General features: G+C 38.3%; 1 pseudogene across 1 annotated transcript; it reads left to right on the plus strand.

Moving 5' to 3' along the window:
• Nucleotides 1-6,069: 6,069 nt before the first annotated feature.
• LOC311601923 (ubiquitin-conjugating enzyme E2 C-like) lies at nucleotides 6,070-6,830 on the plus strand (annotated as a pseudogene). Its single transcript has one exon. The product of its transcript is annotated as a ubiquitin-conjugating enzyme E2 C-like (transcript).
• Nucleotides 6,831-8,393: the final 1,563 nt, after the last annotated feature.

Consider the following 8,393-nt stretch of genomic DNA (forward strand, 5'->3'; position numbering starts at 1 on the left):
GCTTTCTGGGAAAGGAACTGTTAGTGTACAATCACTTCTCTATAGTCTATATTGTTAGAATTTACTTTATTCTCCTGTGATCTCAAGGGTGAAATCTTTCTCTATCAGATCAGCGATGTGTTAAGATTTTTCCTTCATCTTCTAACAGATAATAACAGGATGAAAATTTCTCATCACATCTTCTTGCCCATGGAATTCATATCGTCTATAATTCACCTTTTCTTTCCAAATAAATTTTCCCTTTTCCTTGAAGTCAGAGTACTGCATACAAAATTCCTGACTTGCCTTTTGTCTCCTCCTCATGATCTGTGAACTGTTTTTCTTTTTGAATGAATAAATAAATTGATTCAGAAAGCAATGGTGACCTGTGAGAAGAGTATCATTTAAAAGGCACACAAATGTTCACTAATCTAACTTTAAAAATTACTATGTTGTTAACATATGATGTCATATGGCTAAAGCTATTGGAATATTTGGGCATGTCACAAATACTGGAGAGTCATTGACAAGAACAGCACAGAAGTGACATTTATGATTTATTTCATAGTAACATTGTGTTATAAGTCATGACATGCAGTTTAATTGTCCTAATAAATTAAAGTGTTTCACATAACAAACACGGTGGGTCGGTTTACACGTTCCCTATTATTTAAAAGAGAGGATGAAATTTCTTTTCTGAAGTCCATCTAAAAAGCCCATCTTTCCCCAAGTGACGTCAATAAGCAAATGAATCAGGTTCAGTCTAATACTGTACACAGCATTCAGCCTGTTTTGTAGAGTAGAGTAAGTTCACTGGAATGGTATTCGACAGATACCACCCCCCAAAATACGCACATTTACTTTACATTTTTCTTTCTGTATGGCAATGACTCATTAGAATGTAATTTGCTATTGAAATAGAAATGTAAGGTGTGAAGATTTCTTTCTGGGCTTGCAGTAGGGAAAAGACAGGATGCTAGAGATTGGTGTTACATCCTGTCTCCTAAAAGCTCACAATGAAACAGAAGAGGTTGGAAAGGGGCTGCAGTTGGGGTATAAAATCAATAAATAAGAAAATTAATGAGGAAAAAAGAGAAAACTTCAGACACAACAGAAAAAAGTAGAGTTGGAGAGGTACAGTGAATGAATTACGGAAAAGTACTATCCTATCTGGAAACATGCAAAAAAAATGGGCAGAAGTTTTCCTTCTCCCTATGTTTAAAGTTATATTTCCCTTGCACAGTACTACCAAAATATTAATGTAGCCGAGGTTTTGACTATGGTCAGCAATAAGCAGGAAAAGAGGCTCTGTGGATACAATGTATGCTAACGTTAGACACTTTGGTGGCCATACTCTGGGTATATTTTACTCACTGACCTTGAAATTCATAGTTGCTTTTTAGTTAAATGCTGTAACAAGATCAAGATGATCCCTCAGTGTCCACTTCTGTTGTGAATACTGTTAAATGACCATGCATAGAGAGAACCTAGGTAAATCAGGTTGCCTAAGGGACACCTAGTGATGGGAGCATGTGTCTGTCTCTGCCATGGACTTGGTGGCCTGTTCCTTGATGACTTCCCTCCAGCAGGGGGCATTAACAATCCGCAGACAAAGAAGGTACAGGCAGTGCAGTCCTGATGACACGTGATAGGTTGGGTTCAGTTGGTAAAGGTGGAATTCCCCCCCCCTTTCTGAGGACTAGGAGTCTGTCATAGAGGGGGAAGGGAGAGATAGAGTGTAGGGACCTGGAGGAGATGAGGGAGGGGGCTGCAGTCAGGATATGAAGTGAATAAATTTTTAAATATAAATTTAAATAAGAAGAATGAAAAATGAAATGAAAGTAGGAGGAAATACAAAAATTGAAGTCAATTGGATTTCTATTTTTTATTTTTTTAAATTTTATTAATTTATTCATATTACATCTCAATGGTCTTCCCCTCCTTGTATCCTCCCATTCTTCCCTCCCTCCCATTTGTCCCTTACTCCTCTCCCCTATGACTGTGACTGAGAGAGACTTCCTCCCCCTGTATATGCTCCTAGGGTATCAAGTCTCTTCTTGGTAAACTACTATCCTTCCTCTGAGTGCTACCAGATGTACGCATTCAGGTGACATGGTCAAACATTAGGCACCAGAGTACGTGTGAAAGTCAAACCCCATTCTCCACTCAACTGTGAAGAATCTCATGTATATTGGCTAGATCTGAGTAGGGATTTGAAGTTTACAGCCTGTATTGTCCTCGGCTGGTGCCTTAGTTTGAGCGGGACCCCTAATCCAAAATCTGCCTATCATAATTTTCTTCTTGTAGGTTTCTCCTATGCTTCTCTCATTTAGAGTTCCAAGAGGATGTGCTCCCCTCTGTCCCAGTATCCCGGTTAGTGAAGATTTTCATGGGACATGCCCCTTGGGATAGTATGCAGATATAAGTGACTATATACCATTTATCTCTTTTTGCTTCTAGGTTAATTCCCTCATTGTGATCATTTCTAGTTCAATCCATTTGTCCAAAATTTTCTGGAATTCCTTGTTTTTAATACCTGAGTAGTATTCCACAGTGTATATGTACCACAGTTTCTTTATCCTTTCCTCTACTGAGGGACAGTTAGGCTGTTTCCATGATCTGGCTATTATGAATACGGCTGTTATGAACATGGTTGAGCAAATTTTCTTGTTGTCTGCTGGAGCATCTTCTGGGTATATTCCAAGGAGTGGAATAGCTGGGTCTTGAGGAAGCCCTATTCTCAGTTTTCAGAGATAGCACCAGATAGATTTCCAAAGTGGTTGTACTAGTTTGCATTCCCACCGGCAATGAAGGAGTGTTCCTCTCTCCCCACATCCTCGCCAGCACATGGTGTTGATTGAATTTTTTATCTTAGCCATTCTGATGGGTGTAAGATGGAATCTCAGAGTTGTTTTGATTTGCATTTCCCTGATGATTAAGGAGGTTGAGCATTTCTTTAAGTGTTTCTCAGCCATTTGATATTCCTCTGTTGAGAGTTCTATGTTTAGTTCCATGCCCCATTTCTCAATTGGGTTATTTGGTTTGGTGGTGTGTAATTTCTTGAGTTCTTTATATATTTTGGATATTAGACCTTTGTCAGATGTAGGGTTGGTGAAGATCTTTTCCCAGTCTGTGGGCTGTCGCTTTGTTCTCTTGACAGTGTCTCCTGCCTTACAGAAGCTTCTCAGCCTCATGAGGTCCCATTTATTAATTATTGACCTTAAGGCCTGGGCTGTTTGTGTTCTGTTCAGGAAGTTGTCTCCTGTGCCAACGTGTTCCAGGCTCTTCTCCAATTTTTCTTCTATCTGACTTGGTGTCTCCGATTTTATGTTGAGGTCTTTGATCCACTTGGATTTAAGTATTGTGCAAGGTGACAAATATGGGTCTAGATGCAATTTTTTACACATAGACCTCCAGTTAGACCAGCACCAGTTGTTGAAGATGCTATCCTTTTTCCATTGAATGGATTTGGCTTCTTTGTTAAAAATCAAGTGACCATATGGGCATGGATACATATCTGTGTCTTCAATTTGATTCCACTGATCATCCAGCCTGTTGTTGTGCCAGTACCATGCTGTTTTAATTACTATTGCTTTATAGTACAGCTTGGCATCAGGTATGGAGATTGCTCCGGATGATCTTTTATAGTACAAGATTGTTTTAGCTGTTCTGGGTTTTTTGTTTTTCCATATGAAGTTCAGAATTGAAATTTCAATGTCTTTAAAAACTTGTGTGGGTATTTTAATAGGGATTGCATCGAATCTGTAGATTGCTTTTGGTAATATGGCCACTTTTATTATGTTAATTCTCCTGATCCATGAGCAGGGAAGATTATTCCAACTTCTCATGTCATCTTCAATCTCTTTCTTCAGAGTTTTGATTATTTTTTCAAACAAGTCCTTCACTTGCTTGGTTAGAGTAACTCCTAAGTATTTATATTGCTTGTGGATAATGTGAAGGGTGTGGTTCTCCTAATTTCTTCCTCTGCAAGCTTGTCATTTGTGTATACAAAGGCTACAGACTTTTTTGAGTTAATTTTCTCTCAAGCCAATTTCCTGAAAGTGTTTATCAGCTGTAGTAGTTCTCTGGTGGAATTTTGAGGATCACTTATGTAGACTATCATATTGTCTGCAGATAGCGATAATTTGACTTCCTCCTTTCCCATTTGGATACCCTTGATCTCCTTTTGTTGTCTTATTGCTCTGACTAGAACTTTAGTACTATATTGAAGATATATGGAGAGAGTGGGCAACCTTACCTTGTTCCCGATTTTAGAGGAATTTCCTTGAGTATCTCACCATTTAATTTGATTTTGGCTATTAGCTTGCTGTATATAGTCTTTATTATGTTGAGGAAAGTGCCTTGTATCCCTGATCTCTCCAAAACTTTAAACATGAATGGGTGTTGGATTTTATCAAAAGCTTTCTATGCATCTAAGGAAAAGATCATGTGGTTTTTTATTTTCAGTTTGTTTATATCGTGGATTACATTGATGTATTTCCATACATTAAACCATCCCAGCATGCCTGGAATGAGGCCTAATACAGGCTGTTTTAAATGTGTCCATAACATTTGAATAAGTCTTCCAGACAATATTGACACAATGAGGGTGGATAAATTTGGAGAAGTTGGGATTTTTCTGTTGATGGGACACAAAGGAAATGAAGTACCTTATGCAATTTTCTCATGAACATACATGTGACATTGTCATTGACATGATGCATGAAGAAAATAAGAAAAGTTGACTCCTGAAGAAATGGAAAAACTGGTTAAATTTGCTTAGGAAAAAGGCATTTCACCTGAAAACATTCAAGAAGTTGTGGAAACAGGTAATCTATATACATTTTCATTTTGCTGTATCATATATATATATATATATGAGTATATATATACTCATATATATATATATATGAGTAAGGTCTCTTATTTAGATGAAAGTTATTCATATATTATCCTTAAGTTGACACTGCCAGTGTTAATCTTTCTGGAATTTTCCTTATGTTCTTAGGATATCAGACCTTCCATTCCTTACCGCAATCACTTAAAAAAAAAAAACAGATATATGTCCAAAGTAAAGTTCTGTTGGTGAGTAGAAACAGGAGCCATACTTCTGTAACTAGATATTTTAGTTGAACTGGGCTTAATTGTAGAAAATGTTAAAAGTAAGCATTTCCATAAAAACAGCTTTGTTCTGAAAACAAGGCAAAATCCAGAGAGAATATTACTTGTGTTTAAAAGCTCTAAATCTTAAAGTGACAAGAATGTATTATAGGGACAAGAAGAATAGTGCTAAGGAATTTGATCTCACTAAGAATTGGTAGTAATTTTATATTCATGATTTATTCATCAAGAAAAGGTATCTTTCCATTTGACAATTTTTACTTTATGTAGGATTTGTGTAATATTTTTGTCACAGGTAAGGTTTAAGTATGCTGAGCTCTTCACTGTGCTCTTTGGAAACTCTCACACTTAATTATCCCATAGTACCACACAATGTCATTACTTCCTGTAGAAATTCCTCCTGTAGAATCCAAAGTACAAGACACAGGTGCTTTCCAGGAAAAGAACTGTTAGTGTGCAACCACTTCTCTATAGTCTATATTGTTAGAATTAAATTTATTCTCCTGTAATCTCAAGGGTGAAATCTTTCTGTTTCAGCTCAGCTATCTGTCAAGATTTTTCCTTCATATTCTTTTTTCTTAACATATTTTATTAATTTATTCATATTACATCTAAATTGTTATCCCATCCCTTGTATCCTCCCATCCCTCCCTCCCTCCCATTTTCCCCTTATCGCTTCCCCTATGACTGAGAATTGCACATCATACCCTCTTAACGATGGAATCCATATCATCTATAATTCACCTTTTCTTTCCAAATAAATTTTCACTTTGCCTTGCTATCAGGGAACTGCATACAAAATTCCTGACTTGCCTTTTCTTCTCCTCCTCATTATCTACGAACTGCTCTTCTTCTTTTTGAGTGAGTAAATAAATTGATTCTTGAGGCAATTGTGACCCGTGAAAAGAGTATCATTTAAAAGGAACACAAATGTTCACTAATCTAACTTTAAAATTCACTCTAGAGTTGCCCTTTACTCTCCGCACTCCTGTCTCGGTGCCAGCGCTCCCAGGATGGCCTCTCAAAACCGCGACCCAGCTGCTGCCAGCATTGCCCTGTGTTCTCAAGGGAGCCGAACCGAGTGGGGGCGCCAGGTGGGGCCCTGTGGGCAAGAGGCTACTGCAGGAGCTGATGACCCTCATGACATCCGGTGACAAAGGAATTTCCGCCTTCCCTGAATCAGACAACCTGTTCAAATGGGTAGGAACCATTCATGGTGAAACCGGCACGGTATATGAAGACCTGAGGTATAAACTCTCCCTGGAGTTCCCCAGCGGCTACCCTTACAATGCACCGACAGTGAAGTTCCTCACACACTGCTACCACCCCAATGTGGACACCCAGGGCAACATCTGCCTGGACATTCTCAAGGATAAGTGGTCTGTGCTATGTGATGTCAGGACCTTCTTGCTCTCTATCCAGGGCCTGCTAGGAGAACCCAACATCGATAGCCCTTTGAACACACATCCTGCCGAACTCTGGGAAAACCCAACGGCATTTAATAAGTACCTGCAAGAAACCTATTCAAAGCAGGTCTCCAGTCAGGACCCGTGATGCAGGCTGAGCCATTCTCCTTTGTGTGGTCCTCTCTGTTTTTGGATGGTCTGTCCTCTCCTTATTTCTAAGCTGTGGTGATATTTCTGTTTTATTTGTTTTTTTAAATTAAGTCTGCTTGAACCCTTAACAATGTATATTAAATAAAAACATGTTGGTTGTTTTCGTATAAAAAAAATTCATTCTGTTGTTAACAAATGAAGTCTTATGGCTAAAGCTATTGGACATGTCACAAATACTGGATAGTCATTGGCAACAACAACACAAAAGTGACATTTATGTTTCACTTCATAGTAACATTTTGTTGTAAGTCACGACATGCTGTTTAATGGTCCTAAAACATTAAAATATTTCACATAACAAACACTGTGTGTCTGCTTACACGTTCCCTGTTACTTAAAAGAGAGGATGAAATCCCTTTTCTGAAGTCCATCTAAAAAGCCCATCTTTCCCTAAGTGACTTCAATAAGCAAATGAATGAGGTTTGATCTAATACTGTACACAGGATTCAGCCTGTTTTGTAGAATAGAGTAAGTTCACTGGAATGTTATTCGACAGATATCACCCCCTCCCAATATGCATTTTTATTTTACATTTTTCTTTCTGTATGGCAATGATCCTTTTTAAAATTTCATTTTCTTAATTTATTCATATAACAACTAAATTGTTATCCCCTCACTTGTGTCCTCCCCTTCCTCTCTCTCTCCCGGTTTTACCCTATCCCCCTCCACTGGTTTAAGACCAAGGACCTCCTCCCACACTATATGGTCATAGGCTGTCAGGCCTCATCTTGGTAGCCTGCTTATTCTTTCTTTGAGTCCCATCAAGCCCCCCTACCGAGGGGAGGTGGTCCAATATGGGGCACCAGAGTTTGTGTCAGAATCATTCCACCCTCTCCACATAACTGGGGAGAACGTCCTGCACCCATTTATGTTTAAAGTTTTGGAGAAATCGGAAATACAAGGCACATACCTGAATATAATAAAGACTATATACAGCAAGCCAAAAGCTAACATCAATTAAATGGAGAGATACTCAAAGAAATCACTCTAAAATCAAGGACCATGCAAGGCTGCCCACTTTCCCCATATCTCCTCAATACAGCTCTTGAAGTTCTAGCCAGAGTAACAAGATTTCAAAAGGAGATCAAGGGGATCTAAATGGGAAAGTAGGAATTCAAATTATCCCTGTTGGCAGATGATATGATAGTGTACATAGGTGACTCCAAAATTCCACTGGAGAACTCCTATAGCTGAGAAACAACTTCAGCAAATTGGCTGGATACAAAATTAACACAAAAAGTCAGTAGCCTTGCTATATACAAAATAAAAACATGCAGAGGAAGACATTAGGAAAACTACAACCTTTACGATACGCACAAGCAATATAAAATATCTAGGAGTAATTCTACCCAGGCAAGTGAAGGATGTGTTGACAATGATTCTTTAGGATGTAGTTTACTATTGAATAGAAATGTAAGATGTAAAGACTTCTTTGTGGTTTTGCAGCAGGGAAAAGACAGGATGCTAGAGAGTGGTGTTACATCCTGTCTCTTAAAGGCTCAGGATGAAACAGGAGAGATTGGAATGGGACTGAGTAGGGGCATAAAGTGAATAAATCAGTAAATTAATGAGGAAAAAAGAGAAAACTGCAGATGCAACAGAAAAAGTAGAGTTGGAGAGATACACTGAATCAACTATAGGAAAGTATTATCCTAACAGGAAACATGTAAAAAATGG

Source organism: Acomys minous, assembly GCF_964271855.1.
Source record: "Acomys minous genome assembly, chromosome: 7".
Classification (NCBI taxonomy): domain Eukaryota; kingdom Metazoa; phylum Chordata; class Mammalia; order Rodentia; family Muridae; genus Acomys; species Acomys minous.